Source organism: Pteropus vampyrus, unplaced genomic scaffold (assembly GCF_000151845.1).
Source record: "Pteropus vampyrus isolate Shadow unplaced genomic scaffold, Pvam_2.0 Scaffold4, whole genome shotgun sequence".
NCBI lineage: Eukaryota > Metazoa > Chordata > Mammalia > Chiroptera > Pteropodidae > Pteropus > Pteropus vampyrus.
Window position 1 is genome coordinate 16,906,412 of NW_011888785.1, and position 21,197 is coordinate 16,927,608.

The 21,197-nt window shown below is 35.2% G+C and overlaps 1 protein-coding gene and 3 pseudogenes across 2 annotated transcripts in view; 3 read left to right on the forward strand and 1 right to left on the reverse strand.

Moving 5' to 3' along the window:
* The window catches only part of LOC105295196, a 32,911-nt pseudogene extending 21,445 nt beyond the window's left edge, over positions 1-11,466 (forward strand).
* The window catches only part of CDK14 (cyclin dependent kinase 14), a 546,209-nt gene that overhangs the window by 465,013 nt on the left and 59,999 nt on the right, over positions 1-21,197 (reverse strand). The gene's annotated exons all lie outside the window — the stretch shown is intronic.
* Positions 7,911-8,029, forward strand: LOC111743163 (annotated as a pseudogene).
* LOC111742934 lies at positions 15,150-15,269 on the forward strand (annotated as a pseudogene).

Below are 21,197 nucleotides of genomic sequence, written 5' to 3' on the forward strand. Positions count from 1 at the left end.
ACCTCCCAGGATTCTGAATTCATGGGTAACTGGAAAGCATTATTTACCTAAAAATACCTAGTGTTTATTATAAGACACTTTAATTTTATACTATATTTCCTCATATTCTGATTTCTATGAGTATCTTGATGGCACTGTCACAATCATGTTAGTCTCTCAGCACAGCACATGGTGGGTGCCATGCTGGCTACCGACACAAACAGAAATATTCACTGAGCTCTGTGAATTGGTAGCTACAGCTACTCCGGGGTTACATCGTGTGGCGTCCTCCATCCGGCACATTCATATCTTCTAACACAGGCACCAGATAATCTACACTCCTTTATTGCCAAGAAAATTCTTCATTTTTCCCCAAATTAATATAAGATCTGGGTAATTTTGATATTTATCTGCTAACCTACAAATGTGGGAAGGACCCAACATCACACTGTCTCTCTAAACCAAATGCCTTTGTGCACATACTAGGTCCTCATAAAGAGATACAGATATTCCACGTGAAAGGCATACAGACTTAGTTTACCACTTCTGAAAATGTGCCTTTCAATCCATCCCTTGCCAGTCATACAAAATGGATGGTGACAGAGAGAGCAGGGTGTAACCCTGTGCTTGAGGAACCCATTAGGTTTTGGTCAATAATCCACACCTTTGAGACACCTTTGTTATATCTCCTGCTTTCTGTGTGGTTCACTGGCTATGCGGGGGGATAATAAAATATCCCAGATTACTACCAAACCAAATTAGTTTTTGTCTGCTTTTAAGATAGCCAAAGAGCCTCAATATTGTGAGAGGGGGTCCTGTCTCCATGAGTGCTAGCTGACATCACAGCAGAACTGTTGATTTCTATACCCCTATCTTTCGAGAGAGATATACAAACAATTTTGACAGATCAATGTTTTCCTTTTTTAGAATCACTAAATGTAAAGTTTGACAAGATTCTTACCTGGACATTTTTATTGTACTAGCACCAAGACAGTCAACAGTTTTTATTTTTGTTTTGTTTTATGGACTTTTACTTTATTTGGAATCTTATGGTTACTCCACAAGCCCTTTAATGTCTATCATGGTTCAGATAAAGACTGAAGGAGCTGTGACGGCTTTGTGTTAACACAGAGTGAACATGCTGGTGTGAGTTACTACTTCAAGTCATAGCGGCCAAGATCATGGACTAAGAAGCTAGACTCTCTAGCTTCACGTCATGACTCTACTATTTCCAGCTGTTCCAGCAATTTCCTTCTCCTCTCTGAGAAAATGGGAATAATAATAGTACCAACCTCAGATGATCATTGTGAATTAAATTAGATGATCTTTGTAAAGGACTTGGAACAGTGCCTTGCACACAGTAAACACTGTGTTTATTACACAAAATTAAAAATTAAAATAATTCTGGCCAAACACTGATCTTTTGCTAATGCACTAATCAGTGAGAACGAAAAACCAATTACAACGTGCTCAAAAGCAAATTAACCTTCAAACAAAGTGTTTTATATCTATATAGCAATATAAGAAATATACTCCAGCAAGGATACTGCTTTTATATATAACTGCATTATTCCATGTTTAGGAAATATATACAAAAACATACTAAATCTATATAATATATAGAAAACAAGTACAAGAAGGAGATGGTCTATTCTTTTTTAAATTAAGTATAATTGACATACAGTATTACATTAGTTTCAGGTGTACAACATAGTGATTCCACATTTACATACTTTATAATGTGAGGTCTATTTCTGTTTAGACTCCAAATAAGTACATAACTTCAGTTATCCTGTATGAGCAAACACCAATATACAATGGTTATAGTACATTTTCACTTGCCTGTCTAAATTTAAGTCACATGACCACTAAAGGTTAAAATGATCTTTGAAAATTAACAGGGTAATTATTCATCATTGTGAACCTTCATGGAATAGTTCTGTCAGTTAAAAAAATACATACAGATCAAACCTAGAAACTATAAATCTGAATTCTTTTTATGTTAAAAATATATTTTTAGCAATATAATCTATTACTATATATAATTTATAATCTATATTAAAAAATTATGGTCAGCCAGAATCATACAGCTATATTTCAGCAGGCCCACATCTCTAAAGCACTCATACAGCATTGAAAAAGAGATACTAACATAAAGAAAATGTGCCTGAGGGCACAGTCTAGTATTCTTTCATTTTTTTCCCTTTTTTTTTTTTTTTTTTTGTGAGAGGTGGAGTTGGGGAGGGGGTAATCTGGGTGGAAAGAATGTTGATTATATAATTTAGATATCTAAAAATGCAAAAGTTATCTTTAATCACACTGAATTCTATTCACTATATTAAGCTTTCATCAACTTTCCATTCTGTGTTCCATTCTCATACTAACTTTATATTGCATTCTCATACTAACACACAGCATCATCCTTCGAAAAAAGCTTTTAAAACATTTTATACTCAGCCTTATTCCAGAAATGATTTTAAGATGGATAGTGAAATACTTGCAACCTAGAAAAATGAAATAAAAATTCAAATAGCAAGATGGGACATTTGTTAAACATGGCAGATTAACCACTCAGACTTTTTATTTCCTCTCCCTCTTGAAACACATGTTAGTAAAAAAATAAAAACGATGTAAATGCACCAGGACAAAGAGAAAGTTAGAAACATTTCTGGTTTGATAGAGCAAAGAAAGCTGCTGGTCAAGTGCCTGTCAGGGAGATACCAATGAGATGTGAGCCAATCCATGCACAAAACTCAAGCCAGATAAGCCAAGGAGAAGGACAATGAGGAGCAGAATTAAAAACAGGAGAGCTGGGTGAAGTCTACCTATAGACCAAATGAAAACTCCCAGAATTCCACCCCTACCCAATGCAACCAGATTATTCTCCAGAGAAACTGACCTGTAGACACTTGGGACTGAGTGAAAATCTGAAAACTGAAAAACACTAGGACCCTCGGATCCACTCTCTTGTCCTGCTGCCACATACAGGAATTAATTTCTCCATCCAACAGGTTAAAAGAGTCCTCTCTGAAAAACTTAAACCTAAGAAAAAGGCTTTCTGTATTGACATTTATGAATCCCTGATGAAGCAGCTTGCTTGCCACTTATCACCATATGGCCAAAACAACCTGCCAATAAGCCTTACATACAGAGAGAGATGTTTAGCAGCATGTTGAGACTCATGCTTAAAAAAACAAAACACTCAATACAGAATGATAACCATATATTCAAGAACAGCTTCCATCATATAAGAGCAATATACAAAAATAAACAGGAAAATATGGTCTGAATGTAACATAGACATTGCACAGAACAGAAGACTACTTTAAATAGAAACGTTTTTATTTTTTTTAAAAACTATGTTTAATATTCCTTAGAGAAGAACAATTTAAACATAGACAAAACAAATAGATCCTACAATTAATATTGTCAGAGAAAGAAGGTATCACGTACATAAAATAAGAATAGGGAGCTGTATAAAAAAAATCACCAGTGACCAAAAAAGAGATCTCTGAAATTAAAGATATATTTAATAAATAAAAATTTAAAGTAAGGAAATGGAAAACTAAGTCAAAGAAATCTCCTAGAAAAGAGAAACAAAAGACCAAAAGATAAAAAATGCAAGTGAACAAATAGGAGGATAAGAATATCAATTCCATAACTCAGTAGATCCGAAGTCTAACAAGAGTTCCAGAAACTATAGAAAAAACAGAAGAGAGGTGATGAGTAAAGTAATAAAATCGGAAAATTTCCCAGACAAAACACAAGTCTCCAGATTCATCCCATAACCAAAGATTAGAAGTCTTCAGATCCAAAGAGTCCACCAAGTACTCACCCCAATGAATGAAAAAAAAAGACCTATTATAAAGCAAATTATTATGAAATTGTACTATACCAGAATATAAAAAAGATCCCAAGCTTCCAGAGGAAAAAAAAATTAAGATGTATACGTATATACATATACATATATACGCATATTTAATTAGCAATTAAATGGCAAAGAATTCTTGAAAGCATAAATGGAATCTAGAGGACAATACAGAGCAATGAGTTTTAAATTCTGTAGGAAAAAAATTATTTCCAACATGAAATTCTATACCCAGCCAAACTGTCATGCAAGTGTGGGAAGAGAAATAAAGTCAGCTTCGGCCATGAAAGGAAAAAATATTTAGCCTCCAGTATTCTCATTAGGAAGCTACTGATTGAGTGTTCTACCAAACAAGAAAGCATAAGGCATGCAATCCAACATGACGAAGCACTGAAGAGAGTCCCAGAATAATGGAGATTCTTCAGGCTAAGGAATAAGCCATCCTGCCTAGAGATGAAAAGTGGGAGCTGTGAGGTCCCCAAATCATTTCATCATTTAAAATACTGTCAGAACATTGATAGAGACTTAGAAAAGTAATCAAATAGGCAACAAATGTAACTCAAGTTGAAACAACAAAAAAAGTCGTATAAGAATGGCAACTTAGCATAGTATACCATCTCACTGGATAGTAAATACTGATGACACAGTCTTCAAAAGAAAAATATACACTACTAATTTAAATAAGAATTGTGATATAACTTTGCTGAGAAACAGCAAAAAAAGAGTTGACTGTCACTGGCTACATAGATGAAGACAAGCAGGAGATGCATGGGAAACAGGAAATTGCTGTTTTATCACAATCATCCATTTCATGTAATTTGACATTTTAATGCTCTATGTAGTTAGATTTTTTTAAAGTAACTTTTAAAAATAAATGGATGAGAGGGAGGAGAAAATGGGAAGTTGTACAATAAGCACGAAGTTTTATAAGATAAAGTCCTAAAGATCTATTGCACAACATGAATACAGTTAACACAACTGGGCTTCACACTTAGAAAAGGTGGTAAAATTTTCTGTCATGTGCTTTTTTCCCACAATTTAAAAATAAAATAAAAAATAAGTGCATGAGAAAAGTAAGTAAAAAAAAAGCATTTCACTTTTGCTAGACAACAAATTTGACTAAGCTTTTTAGTAGCCATGATAAGTGACATGATTCAGTGCCCACAAAGATTTAAAAAAATAAAACCATAAATCCATACATAATCCTCAAGAGAACTATAACTAATCCTGGTACAGGAAACGGGGAAAGTTTGTGACAAGGATTCTCCTAAGATTATACTATATAAAGAATATTCCTTTTAGCAAAACAGCAATAGATTTCATTTACTTTAAAAGTATACACTGGGAGTAAAGAGATTTTTAATATGTAATATCTATTTTCAGAGAAATTAAAAGGTATCAAATGCCTAGTAACAGTTCCTGCAAAACTCAGCCTCCCTTGGCCTGGCAGGTGAGAACAGTCAAAGTGCCAGGTGGTCTTGGGGCAGGAAGCAAAGGCCAGCATGGGCCCCGCCCCTTCCCCCAGCACAGTCTCCGGCAGGCAGAGCCCTTGTGCACTCTCATTAGTCCACATCATTAATCTACTGATGGGTAAAAGCCTAACTTGGCACGTGAAAAGCTGTTGGCTCTTTAGGAGTACTATGGCACAATATGCCAAAGCAGAGGTTGAATGAAAGTCAGTGTCTAAAAGTTGAAAACCTCTTCAAGACTAATTTTCCTAAGTGGCTTCTAAGTTAGTTTTTGAATTAATATAAAAACAGAATTCCAAAAATATTTGTGCAACTGCGGCATCATTTTGGGATAAACACATAGCTACCCGATGTAGATAATACTTGAAAGATAAGTCTCTGAATGATAGATATGTAATGGAAATGTTTTGGTGTATTTGTCTAAAAATCAATAAAATAAAATAAAATAATAAATAAAATACACTCTTGACTTATAGAACAGGAAAAGTTAGATGGAACCATGACATAAAGAAGCAAGTCAGATATAAAAGTTCCTAAATATTTGCAATCAAGTGTACCTTTAAAATAATCTCAAATGTACAATGCATGTATTTCTCAAATTGGAGCACACCATACCTCGTTTCCTTTTTTTTTTTTTTTTTTTACCTTTAAGAATAACACTCATGTGCTATGGGATTATATGTGGAAACCTGCACCTTTCCACTCAAACTCGACACATATGAAACAAAACTGCTGACTTCCCACCCCACAGCAATCCTGAAAGAGACCCCTCCAACAGTCTTCCCGCAGGTCGTGTCACAGTAATTCCATCATTTGTCATTCAGACCAAAGCCTTTGATGACTCTAATTTGATATTCACGCTGTCAGCAAATCCTGTTGACTCTACCTTCAAAGTAAACCAGGACTCCAACCACTTGTCAGTATCTCCATAGCAGCCACCCTTAGCTGGATGGTGACCAGATCCACCATCACCATACAGACTGCAGAAGCCTCTCAACAGGTCTTCTGCTGCTCCCCTACAGTCTTGTTCCAAAATAGCTGATGAAGTAATTCTTTTAAAATGGAAACCAAATTGCTTTCCTCTGCTCAAAAATGTCCAGTGGTTTCCCACTTCATTAAGAGTAAAAGTCAGTTTTACAGTGCCTACAAGGCCCCGTACAGTGTTGCTTATGTCTCTGACCTCGGGCCTACTACTCTACCCTTCGTTCACTCTGAGCCACCCACAACCTCCTTGTCATTCCCTCTACCTGAAATATTCTTCCCCAGAGCGTCCACATGGCACATTTCCTCATGGCCTCCAAGTCTGTGCTCAAAAGTCACATTTTGTGTGAAGTCTTCTCTGATCATGCTACTTAAAGTTACTAACTTTCCTATACACAACCTTGCTTTATTTTTCCACATACTACTTAACCCCATCAGACAAACTTTACCTATGTGTTTATTACCTGCCTCCCTTCACAATTAAGCTACACAATGGCAGGGATTTTTGTGTTTTGTTCACTGCTATATCCTCTTAGTTCAGAACTGAGATAAACACATACTAGATTTTCAATAACTACTTGTGAAGGAAGTGGTTTTTATCTACAAATCCAAATGCATGAGACTAAATAGGAATTATAGTATAATTTTTAAAAAATATTTTCAATTAATTATTACCATGAATAAAAATAAAATAGAAAAATCACAACAAAAAGTATATTGAAGACTTAAATCTGAGTTGAACATCGAGAGTCATGGTCACATTTATAATTAAACTTACAGGCTTTTTCTTTTTTTGCTTTTATTTACTTTTTTCCTAAAGTAATCTTTGTCAAAACAAGCCCTTACAAGTATAACTATTTTAGTGCATCTTTTTGATGCTCTTAAAATACCTGGATGCAAACATAATTTTCTTATGACCTGGTTGAAACTTCTATACAATGCCATATATCAATTTTCTAATTCCATGTTAATTTCATTTTAAGGTAATATATGTGACTGCTACTAAAATGACACACAGCTAAAGGATTCTTTATTCTGTAGCTAGAGAACGCCATCTGGCTCAATGTGGGAGAAACCACAGTATCGTACTGGATACTGTTGTAAACGCAGTATTTAGTGCTTCCCCATGAATTTCCTCCTAAGATGAAATAAATTAGGTTGTGGTACTTTAATTCATTTAATAAACGCTTTCTAAATAAAAGTTATTATATCGACATAGCAAAAGAAGTTAATAATTATATTAATAATAATACAAAGTAGTTCTTTTTACGTAAATTGCCATATTTAATCTATACAATAATCCTTTGAGGTAGGTAAGTACTGTTATTCCCATTTTACAGATGAGTAAACCAAAGTACTGACAAAATAAACCATTTAATAGGAGTCCTTAGTAGAGTTAGAACTCTCTCTATCTGGAGCCAGGTGGTCTGGATCCAGAGCCTACACGCTTAAGTGTTATTCTATCTACTTCTTCTAAGACAGCAGATACCAAGGAAACCCACCCTGCATACCTTCCAGAGCATTAAATATAGGTTGCGATCTGCCTTAAAGGGTTTATAGTCTAAAGATCTGGATTCTCAATTGTAGTGGTATATTACTTTATTAAAAAATAAGAGTCCTGCCATGCCACCCTGAACATGTCCGATCTCGTCTGCTTTCAGAAGCTAAGCGGGGTCGGGCCTGGTTAGTACTTGGATGGGAGACCACCTGGGAATACCAGGTGTTGTAGGCATTAAATAAATAAATAAATAAATAAACAAACAAACAAATAGCTAGATAAATAAATAAAATAAGATTCTCAGAACAAATGATCAGATTCTTCTAATGCAGTTTCACATGTATGCATAAAAAAAGTACCTTAACTTTAGAAACATTTAAATAAAAACTAAAAATGTAGATTCCAGCATCAATAAAGCAGACCACATAACTCTCTTAAATTAAGCATAAATTCTGAATTCTATATAAATTTTCTCAGAAAAGATCAAAAGTTTCTCTTCTTATTAGATCATCAAAGAATGATTTCCAAGTAATTTGCAATGTATTAGGAACTCTCAAATTCTTCCTTCCATTCTGCGATGATTAAGTGCCTAAAACGTACCTAAGGAGGGATCTAAAAATAGATGACGTATTTCATATCTTCAAAGTAATTGAAACAAATTCCACAGGTTTTCAAATCCTATTTTGAAGTACAAATTCTCTAAGTTACTGAAATTCCATTTACCAACATGGAATATACAAAAGGGGTCTGTCCCCAACAACCATGAATTTGCTACCCTCCCCCAAGGAACAAACTTCTAGTCAGCAACTAAACTACTTTGGGTTAACAGTGCCCCCTGGGGGTCAGTATGTAAATGCCTTCAGTTTTTTTCTCCTCAAAGGAGACCAAGGACTCACAGACCACAGCTCATTTAAATATTTATTTTCATTCCCTCATACCCTCCCACTTTAATCCCTTTCCTCCATTCTTGGTCATTTCTTGCTCAACAACTTAAAGCAATTCTCCACCCATACCCAGCCTCCCTAAACATCCCTCCAGTCTATACATAAAACAACAAATGATGCCAATGATAATAAAAATAAAGGTAGTATTTAATACGTACCAATACAAATTTTTTATAAATCATAAATTTGAGGTTAAATTAGTCATTAAAACCAGCATTATCACCTTCTATGGCTCCTGAAAGTAACCAGGCATTCCCTTTAAGAATGCCATGGTATCTTACTACGTTTTCAACCACATTTAACCATATTTGCTTCTCCTGGAGTACCAGAATTCAGGATAATTATATAAATGACTCCAATATTCATATTAGCACTATACTGTAACTACCTGCTTAACTTGTCTGAAAACTGGGGGGCGCTGAGGGTGGAAGAATGTGAGAGCGGCGTTCAAGAGCCACAAAGGTGAACACCATGAGACAGCAAGAGACTTCTCTGTCTTGCTTATTTACAGCTGCAACCCTGAACACAATGTCTGGCAGATTTTAGAAGCACAGTCATTTTGGTGGGTGGAATGCAGGAAAGGAGACATGAATAAAGGAAGATGGAAAGAGAAAAGGAGAAAGGGAAAGATTCTGCACATTCATCATGGCATATGGATTAGTGGAGTAATATAATCACATTTATAAACATTGTTTCTACACATGAATGCTATTTAAAACCGTCCCTGGGGTCGGGTTGATTACACCACTGCCACTGTAGATTTTAACGCCTGCTATCTCAGAAATCCCTTGTCTTGAGAAACCCTCCCACTGGGTCACTATGAATACGATTTTTATTATGATAATACATTTTCGATATATCACGTTTACTTAACATCATATTGTGTTTTCCAGTTTACTTTTGCAATAATTTGTTAGTGGTGGGTTTTTTGTTAACAGCTAATACTGTCGCCCATGAATTACTTAGTGCTGTAACATGCACAATGATTATGTCATTTCTATGTGCTATATAAACAATACAAATAATTTTATAAAACAAAAATTATTAAAAAGATTTTCAAACAAATAATTCAATAGTAGTGACATACAGGGGAAGCTAATTATGACCTAAGTAAAAAAAGATTAAGTCTTCAAGTTGTTAGATTTTTTAACATCACAAATCTGTCATATCACAAATATGACATGCTATTTCCATTTCCATTTCCATTTCTTATTTTCTTAGGTACCATTACTGACTTCCATTAGAAATCCGTATTCACTGGTCTATGACTGATCCCAGGCATCAATATCAGACACTGGACATCCACAGGAAATCCATGAATCATTCGTTTTCTTCAGTTCATTTTAGAAGCAGGAAGGGTCATAGGGATGTGCTGCACACGTCTACTCTGACTGTGCTGTGATTATCACAGTCCAACTTGGATTTCTTGAACTTCCTTCTTAATACTTTCCTTACAGCCTGAGCTTTTTAACTTTTATACGTTATCATTCTAATACTGTTGGTATTGATTTAGGTGACACTGAGAAAAAGAAATCATAATTCTAAGTCACATTCTCAGTTGTCAACCCCGGTGACTTAAATATTTACTGGCTGTCTTTTCTGTCCTTCGGAAGTTATTGCTTTCAGCTGCAGCAACTGTTCCTATTTGTTTTAGATCACCAGCAAAAGATGCCAACATTTCACGATTTTATCAGAGAATCTCAGAAATTGCTTTTTTAATTCAAGTTTCTCCGTGACTAATAATGCCTTTCTCTTTCGAATTCCTTTGGAAAAAGTTAACTAACTTTTAAAGGTAAAATGCTGTTTTAAATAACTGCCTGAATCTTTCTTTGGGGGTTGGGCGGGACTGTTATCAAACACACCACAGGTAAAAAACTTGCCTAGTTACCAAGGCACCCCCAAAACCTAGCACATCACTTCATCCCATTCATTACACATATAGTCATTAATATGCCTCTAAATCATTTCTTGCCCTCATATCTCACTATTATTTCTGCTTTTCAGTTACCACTGCTCCCATCTTTTCCCCTTGCCCAAAATGCCTCTTTCTTCCACCTTGTACCCAAACCCTGCTCATCCTTCAGAACTCTATGTAAGTCTCACCTCCTAAGTAAGGCCTTTTTTCTCACAATTTTTGTTTTAATTAGCCTTCCTCAGCCCCAAAGTCCAGTAGCTCATAGCTTCTTCTTACCCAGCCTGACTTTCGGACCAACCCTAAATACTTAACACTAGTTGATTAATGTAACAGACCCATGTTGAAGATGATTTTTTAGGTTTAAAGAAAAAAAGAGGTCCCCAAAATTGGCCCACTGGGTCTGTCTCCAAAAAAGGTTGATGACATTGCCAAAGACAGTGAAACTGACCACTCAGACCAGACAGGCCCAGATCGGGTAGTACCTTCTGCCTCTGCCCTGATCATCAAAGCCCTCAAAGACCCACCAAGAGAACAGAAAAAAAGCAAAAACAAACAAACAAATAAACTTTAGGCACAGTGGAAATATCACTGTTGATGAGACTGTCAACACTGCACGACGGATGCAGCACCAATCTTTAGCTGGAGAACTCTCTGGAACCATGAAGGAGATCCTGGAGACTGCCTGGTCTGTGGGCTGCAATGTTGATGGCCGCCACCCTCATGACATCATAGATGACATCAACAGTGGTACAGTGGAATGCTCAGTTAGTTAAGAACTACAAAGGAAACTATTTCAATTAAAGATCATTTGACAATCAAAAGAAAAAAGGAACACAATTCACAACTCTGGTTATCTCTTAAATCTTCCTACTTCTCACGTTTACATGAGGTTTGCAGCTCGGATCATGAATTAAGAAATAATGAAATCCCTTTTTGAACAAATTATCCCTTCTTCCCTGATGTGGATGGTTTGATCTACTTGCAAGTTAACATTTCTAAATTGCATAAGTCACAGCTGCTGCTTTAAAAAAAAGAAAATTCATTCACAATTAGATCATGCATTCACTCATTAGTCGTGGCCATGATGAATGGGTTTTTAAGTCTTTCTTCCTCCTTGATCTTTAGTTCACAAACAATTTGGTATTTGGTCAGAGTTTTTCATTTTCTTTTGTTCGTACAATAAAATGGAACTGCATTACTCACTCAAAATTCACTTTAAGCACAACAGAATGTTTAACACATGGAAGGTTTCAATTAGAGACAATAATATTCCACTGACTCCCTCGACAAATCTCTACCTCAAGTTCGATGGCCTAGTAGCAATTTGGATTTAACATTTTCCCCACATCTTGCTTTTAGAAAATAATAACAGAAATACTTCAATATCATCTTATGCACTCCATATAATAATTTTTGATTAATCCATTTAATTGGTAATATTTACCAATACTTATGCAGAGAGATGAGATACTGAAGAACAAAGAACAGTCCTCTTTCAATATGATAATGTTGTCTTCAATTTTTAACAAGGACATTCTGGACAACACACCTTTCTTATAGATCATGTCTTCCAGAAGTTTCTTAAAAATTAAACAAAACCATATTACGTAATTCATTTTTCACAAGTTAATTACCCAATATCATTCACATGAGGAGATGGTTGACATTTTGATCAATAAGTCAAAGGCAGTTGAAAATAGTAATGACTCAGGACACCTTTTCCCTGAATTAAACTGCTTTATAGAAAGGTACTTTGATATCTTACCTAATTGGAAAGAGAAAGGAATATATTTATTGGAGGTGAGTGACTAAATATTTGGAAATTATGGAAAATCAACTGAAATAAAAAACACAGCAAACATTAAGAAAATGCAGTAGAGAAACTTGTCAAAAACTAGAAATCATAATAACAGCAATTTGCATTTGTTGAGAACTATGTGCTAATTCCTTTAAAAATATCATCTCAAACTAAACAATCCCTATGACACAGTTACAACTGTTATTTTAAAGATGAGAGAGTTGGAGAAAGTTACTTGCTCAAACATACATACTATGCTATAGTGTTTATTAAAATTAACATGTAGACTAAAACAGCTTTCTTATGTACGAATAATAAAAGAAACAGAAAATATAGTTGAATAAAAAGTATCAAAATATCAAGAAAAGGAAAAATAAAATATCAGGGAATGAATATTAATTTAAAATTCCACAATAACTATATGAGGAAAAGTAGAAAATGCAAATAAGAAACAGAAGAAAACTAATAATTGGAGACATAACTTTTTTTGAACAGAAAGACTTAATATTCTAAAGATATCAATTCTTCCTAAATTAATTTCTAAATTCAATGCCACACTAATCAATATCTCAAGAAGAAGTGTTCTCAAGTTTGAAAAGATATTTTAATGTTTATTGGAAGACCAACTGTATGATAAATGTATTATTGTGCTTTGGTAATTAAAAGAGTGGTATTGACACGGGAAAAGACAGACAAATAAATGTTATATCATCAAGATACAGGCCCAAGTATACACTGAAAATCAATTTTAATTGGCTTTTAAAAATGTGTGCGTTATTTTTGATGAAACAGCAGATCTATATTTATCATATACAGTGGAATTTATCTCCAAATAAGTAGGTAGAAGGATAATGGATTAAAATAGAAAAAAGAGAAGCAGAAATTAATGGATTTTTAATGGAAAAGAAAAAAAGAATAGAAGAAACACAGGATTCAATTTGGGGTAAAGGTAGAGGAAATAATATATTAAATGGAGGATTTTCCGTGGGAATAGATTAGAACTGGGACTGAGTGTGGACTCAAGATTTCTAAAATATGTATGTGTATATGTACAAGCATGTATACATACATACATACATAATACGGATATGTAAATGTATGTATGAATGTGTGTATACGTATATACATCCACATATTTTCTAACTCTGTCTGCTCAATGGGCCTAAAACAAGATTCTCCAGAATCAGTGAGCACACTTACCCAGAATTTGATTTCTAACACCATTCTCTACTCAAAAGAATCAGAGCTCCTTGGGGAAATGCTGGAGCAGAAAGTCATAAGATAAGCCTGTAACATCTAGCTGTGTCATAAAGTAAGACAGTGCTAAAATGAAATAGTCTGGAATATCACAAAGACATAGGAGCCATCTTGAAGAGGCTCTCACTGCCAATTCAGACAATCTGAGCACCAAAATAATTTTAAAAACAGGAATGAATTATAAACCATGAGGGAAAAAATGGGAATCTATGAGTTCACATTAATAATAAATGGATAAAAAAAATAAAAGAGGAAAAGGGGAGGGATCTTGCTTACATGAAGAGGCCAGGTACCAAACTTGGCCTACTTGTGAGTCAATGTGGAAGGGAAAAAAATCATCATTTTGCAACCACCACAAAAATAATCTATGGATGCTAAATCCAAGGGCGAATTCTTGACAAAGAGCAAGATATTTATATGGAAATAAAATGTCTCTCCACATATTGTCCATTAGTAGGATGGGAAAAAATAGTATACAGAAATCAGCTAACACCTTGACTACATGATCAAAATTAACATCAAAACTAAGAAGCAGATGGATAGATAAAAAAGTATTATACCAATATAAAATACACTGAGGTTAATAACTGTTCTGGGGCAAGAGAATATCTTTATTCTTAAAATATATATAATATTTTAAATGCAACTTGCTCTCAAATAGCCCAGAGATAGTGTGTGTGCGTATGAGAGCATGCGTGATCTATATCTATTTATAAACACACACAGCAAATTGATGAACAAATAACAATGCAAATGGTAAAAGGCACTTTTAATGTTCCTTGTACTATTCTTACAACTTTTCTTTAAGTTTAAATTATTTCCAAATAAAAAAGTTTTAAAATGTATTTAGCTTGCTTCTACACACAAAAGAAAAGCCTCCTTTTGGATATTTATACATTCTCCCTAAAGGTTTTTTAGGTTATTACTGTTTTCTAGATATTTTCTTACTAGACAGTGAAAATGTAAACTTTAATATTCAAGACTCTAACTGAATTATTAAAAATAACAAATGAATAAGGCTCAAATTTAATCTCAGTGCATAAACAGATGTAGGTAAAATAATGTAGAATGTAAAGTAATAACCTACCACAAATGGAAGCCACTACTAAATGAACAAAGCAAAAATGTTATGTAAAGTAGTGACTGACTAAAAAAGTATAATATATGCCTTAAATATTTTATTTAACTTAATTCTTATAAATAGACATTCTCTCAAGTATCTTTTGAAATAGAGTAAAGGATTTTTCTTTGAAGATAATCCAGGAATTCAGTCTTTTCTTCCCCACATTAACCATAACCATTAAGCATCATCTACAAATTCCAGTATTGAGTTTCATAAGGGGAAGATTTAAAGACACTTAGGCTAAAGTCTTCTAAATCTGTACAATCTTTAGAGCTGTCTCTCCTACACCCAAGTCAACAGAAAAAAAAAAATGTTTCGTCTACAGCCATGCCACCCTGAACAAGCCCAATTTCCATCTGATCTCGGAAGCTAAGCAGGGTCGGGCCTGGTTAGTACTTGGATGGGAGACCACCTAGGAAAACCAGGTGCTGTAGGCGTAAGAAATAAAAAATAAGGGATTGTAAGCTGACAAGGTCCTTGCAATCTGTGAGGTCAACCAAGGGTTGCCTCACCTAAAAAAAATAATATAAAAATAAAAATAAATAAAAATGTTTAGAACATGCCTGTATCATATCTTTCCAATGTATTTAACTTATTTTCATAGAAACAACCACATTCTTTCTTTAGGCACTTATATTTTACCATTTATTGTTAATTATATTGTATTATTAGAAACACAAGTAAAATTAGCAAAAAAAATGCAGTTTGACCAATGGAAACAGCAATGCATGGGCATCCTAGTGACCAGCAGAGCAGTGCCGATCAGTAGGTCCTCAGAGGAAACGAGAGTACAGACTTGTTAACCCCACGAGTCTATTAAGTGGAGATCAGTTATGACAGTGTCTGGTAGATATCCAAATGGAGCCACCTCTACCAAGTATGTAATGAAAATATTTGTTTCAAACAAGTGAACTAAGCACTCCATGAATAGCTCTTAGTTTGCCAGAAGTGCACAGGGATTAAAGTGACATTTGATCAAGTTTACAGGCAAGTAGGCTCAATTTAAGAGCTTCCCTGTTTTCTTATAGACCAGCAATATGAGGAAGCAGAAATGTCTGGTGCTAGATAATAAAGAATAGTTTGAAATGTGTGCCCCAAGTAGGCAAGTCTTAAAGTATTTCATAAAAAACAAACACACCAATCCAAAAACAGTAACAAGAACATAAAACAAGAGGGGAGTGAAAACTGTGACTTTGATGCTTCCTTATAAAATAAATCCAAAGACCCATACTTTCGAACACATATACTACTCCCTAATGCTGGAATTTGTCTCTTTGTAGAATCCATAAAGGAGACTAATTTTCCAACAGAGCTTTTGGAAAATGTGTGAACTCTGTACATAGTCATATTCTAAAGTACACCCAGACATGAATAAAATCAGGTTTGCCAAAGTTTTAAACCATTAAAAATAAGTTATTTAATCTTCTAATTTGTGATCCCAATTGTGTCTCCACTAGAAATATGTACAACAAAATAATGATAATTATCAGGGTACCTGGAGCTAACTCCTATAACACCCACCTTTTCTCCACCCTCAAGGATTCAAAGAAACAGCAGTGTCCACACACTCCAGCATCCGACCTGAATCACTACATATTATGCACATCTGATACGCGATGACAATGAGACATGCAACTTAATGCACTGGCTTGTTATGAAAATCCTACAGAGGGAATTTGATTAATTTGCCCAATAGATTTCCAACATATAACAGTGTGTTTAAGAGCAAGACAAATGGAAACTCATTCTGTCTGACCCCAGGGTCTCATCTGGCTTCCTTAACACTGCGATTTTAAATTTATTATTCATGCTGTATTTTATCTATCCACCTGGTTTCATGGGTGAAGAAATTTTAATTATATTAATATTTGAAAACCTAAAAAAATAAACTGAGCATTTTTTAATCAGACATTAGAAAATATGTCTAATGATGTAAGAAAATTCAAGTTCACCTCATAAAATAGGTGTCACAAAATCCAAGGCAGATATAAAATCATGTCCTTCCAATGTCATTAGCTGAGTTAACATTTCACAACACAATGTAATTCAGATGCTACGTGAGATGTCTTTTTTTATTTAGTCTTCAAATGATCATATATGGATAAATATATTTTGTAGTATAATACACAAAATATGTATACGTATGTACGTAAACATCACAAAATATATGTAAAATATGTAAATAAATATATATAGACTCAATACGTATAAAGAAATTTATACACACACACACACACACACACACACACACGAACGGGATACTAATGCTATAAACCTCTCATACCCGACTACACAGAATCATTTTTAATCACATCCAACGCTCTAGGAGAAAGATAATGAAGATAATGGCCTCTGAGAGCCACAGCACATTTCTGAGTCGAAGACATCCATCCTTGACACTCTGAGGCAGCCTATGGTGACTATGAATCTATACAGCAAAAGATCATTTTAAAAATTCATTCTTACAAATGAGAGGTTCCGTGATTTATACAGCAAATCACATAACAGCTGCACTATGCCAAAAAAATAGATTAATTAAAAAAGAAAACTCCTCTGATTCAATAAATCTAATGGGGTCACTTAAGAGCATTTTTTGTACATTAACAATGTGCAGAGTATTTTAAGAGTTTAAAAAAATTATACCCATTGGATCTTTCCCCTTTCTTTGTGACATTATCTACAACATTCTTTTCAAATAAACTGCTCTGTGGACTGGTGTTTCTAGAGGTCTATAGAAAGAATAAACAATTTGACAAAATATACATTTATTCAATTTGAGATAATTTCCACTACAGGCTATTAAAAGAGACAACATATTACCTACCCTAATAACTCACTAGTATTAGTATAAACACAAATAAAAATACTTTGGGTAAATTATCAGAAAATTTATCTTAAAGTAACAAGCTTTAGAGTATATCTGAATATGTAACAGAAATTATTTTATTAATTCATGTTGCTATCAGTTAATACATTCTAAGCTGATCACACACTAATATCTGAGCTAGGTTTCTTAAGAACTGTTCCCAACTCTCTTTGCAACTCTTCCTAATACAATTCCTTGGGAAACAATTTAGGTGGATGATTTTTCTCTTGTTCTTTTTATTTCAAATACAGAAGTGTGTGAGCGCCTTCTTAAGCCAGTGATTAAGTTATGCTTTGCATCCCCAGCACCTGGCACATAATATGTAGTGCATATCTGATTAATAAATGATTGAATGAATGAATGATGAATAAATAAATGTACAATAAACCAATAATTACTTCTACCATTTATATGAGGATGACCCTGCCCCCTGCTCTTGTGTAATCCTTCTTCGTTAAGCCTCATGCGTTTAAAAGGAAAAAAGTGACGTTACATACTGTGGTCTCCTAAGAATACATCAGAATAACAAGTTGCCCTCAAACTGAAGAGGTTAAAAAAATGACCTTAAAAAGAGAAATTTATCCCAGCCTTCAGTTCATTTCAGTAAACAGTGGTGATATAAAATGAATAAGCACAGACACCACCCTCAGGGTATCCAGAGTCTAGTGGGAGAGACATGAATATAAACAAATAATAATAATACAGGTGGTAATTCTTCCCTTGGTTCTTGCTACTACTCTCCTCCCCTAAAGCTTTGGGTCGTGTTTACTCGCTCATGTACCAATTGATGTAACTGTGAAAGGTCTCAGCAACCAACACCTTGCTTTTACCCCAAGCATCAGCCACAGGAGCCAGGCAAACCACTTCCACTCCCTCTCCTCTGCTGGTCCCTCTGCTCGGCCTTGGAGAACACACCAAGTGCCTGTCCTCCAACGCCACCACTTGATTTGATATCTCGAATGTAAGTGGCTTCCCTTAAAGCCCCTATATTATATACTTCTATACTCCAACAGAAGCTGCAGCTTTCCTCCGCCTCACTTCCATAATCAGCTAATAACCAGGGACCAGAGGCTCTGCTCCTAATCATTCAAACTAAACAAATGTTTACACTCATCGCTGAGTCACGGCCTTTCTGGCCCAATTGTTGACTCTGCCAAAGAGGCGCCCACGTGGTACAGCTGCATGCCAGCCACACAGCCGGCACTGCTGGGCATCTACCTAACCCGTTCCCCTGACAGCCTAACGAGACAACATGCCCTGCAGTGAGGCGCTAATCCATCAGCCACAGAGACCTAACACTTGCCCCTGTCTCCCCTTTCCAGGAACAAAGGGACAAAAATCACGAATGTCACTTAAATGGAAAAATCAAGTCATCTTAGGCACCAAACATCAATTTCAGAAGAAACAGGCTTAATTATACCTACATCAGGGGGCAGATGGGAGACTCTCCTTCTCCCAGTCACAAGAAGAAAGAAGAGCATCTAAAACAATATAGTACGTATTCTTTCCCCATCCCCTCAAAAATGCAAAGTGATTTGGTGTTTTCCCCTTTATAAAGTACATAGAAGAGACCACAGTAAAATAATTACCAGGTTCAATTTCTGGAACAGAAATGAAACCATGATTTTATAAACATCACTATATTTTCTTTAAATAAGCAGATAACAAACAGCCAGCAATATAATAAGACAGTGTGAAAATGGCTACAGGACTTCGGTGGCATAATTTTAAGACATCTTTGTCTGGAAAAAGTATAAAATTAGTCTGAAATTGACTATTACAAGCATCTCAAGTTTCACAATAAGTTTTACAGGAACCCGTAAATTTAAGGAGAAATTGGCAGGTAGGTGAATGACAGGAAATTATATTTCAAGGATCATTATTTGCAACTCTGGCTGTTTAAACATGATTACAAACCACTGGGTTCACTAGCTTATAGCACTCTGCTCTCTTACGTGGGTGTGTGTCTAAGTATTCATAATGCCAAGTGGATCCAGAGGTCTTTTCTTATTTGCTTAAAAAATAAACAGTAATGTACCACATTTAGAAGTACATCCTAAAATGTTTGCTAAAATTTCAAAATGGCCTATGTCGGAGCAAATAGAAAAGAAATTGTAAACTTGTACCTGTATACGCCATTATTCCCCTTGATTCTTCAAAGTGCTGGGAACTCTGAGTACATAAAAAACCTGATACACAACTGAATAAAATTAGAAAGTATGGCAAGGCTAGTTTCTTTGGCTTTATTTGTGGGCTTAGCCTTTCTTATCCAAAGAACCTTGAAACATTTAGGACTGGTCCTGCCATTGCAAGCGCCACCTCCTACCGCTCGCCCTTCCCTCCCTCTCCCCAGTCTCTTCTCCCTCAGCCCTCTCCCAAACACACCAGGGACTTTGCAACAGCTGTTCCTTCTGCCACCACCTCTCTTCCCCTGACATCCCTACCACTCCCTCGTGGCCTTCTGGCCATTATTCAATAGTCAATTTCTCAAGGAGGCCCTCCCTGACCACTCCATCAAATATTTAAGCCTCCCCCAAATGCCTTCTATCTCCCCTCTGAGCTTTTTTTTTCTCTTTAACAATTATTACTGTCTAACATACTGCACAGGTTGTATGTTTTGTTTATTGGCACTCTTCCACTAAAATGTAAGCTCTATGAAGGCAGGGATTTGAGTCTGATTTGCTCCCTACTGCCAGCCATATAGTAGGTGCTCAATAAATACTCCTCAACTAAGTGAATGAGTCTATACAAACATTGTTCTTAGACCGTTCTACCAGTTTGCCTTCTCGATGAGCTGTGAAGTTGGCTAACTCCACCTCACAGGACCATCGCCTAGCCAAAAGTTCTTAACATACAGCCTCATTTTTCATCCTTTCCTCTCCTAGTTTTCTTCTTCTTTCCTCTATTTATTGCTTTAAGTCTTATTTAAAATAACGTTTTATTGTAAGCAACCTGAAACTGTTTGTGAATGCAGGATACGAAGAAACCAATAAGTAGAAGCAGGATCATGGTTACCGTGAAAAGTTTTCTCTCTCTCAGTTTTACACACTCTTGCAATCTTTAAATCATATTCTAAGTTCACAGAGAGGTAGCTGATACTTATCTGATATAGAAAACAGCCGATTTGTATACCTGTTTGCATATATAGAAAAGAGAATAAATTACACTGGTGCATTGAAGAGACTATTTCTGAGTATAATTCAAGGAAGTGCAGATTATAAATTAAGCATATAAACTCTTTAGTAGAGTTACAGTTAGCTGGTTATTTAATGGAGCACATCCCTTCAGTCTACTTCATGATACCCAAAAGTAACTACTGATACTTTGCTAGCAACAGCCAAACTCATATTTCAAGAAAAAAGTTCTAAATAGTCTATGCTAACATTCACTTGGGGGTGGGGGAGCCTATATTTAGACCTTAAAAACAAACATGAAAATAGTTAAAAGAAATTAGAGAACAATGAATTAAAGGTTAGACTAGCCATACCAAGTATTAGAA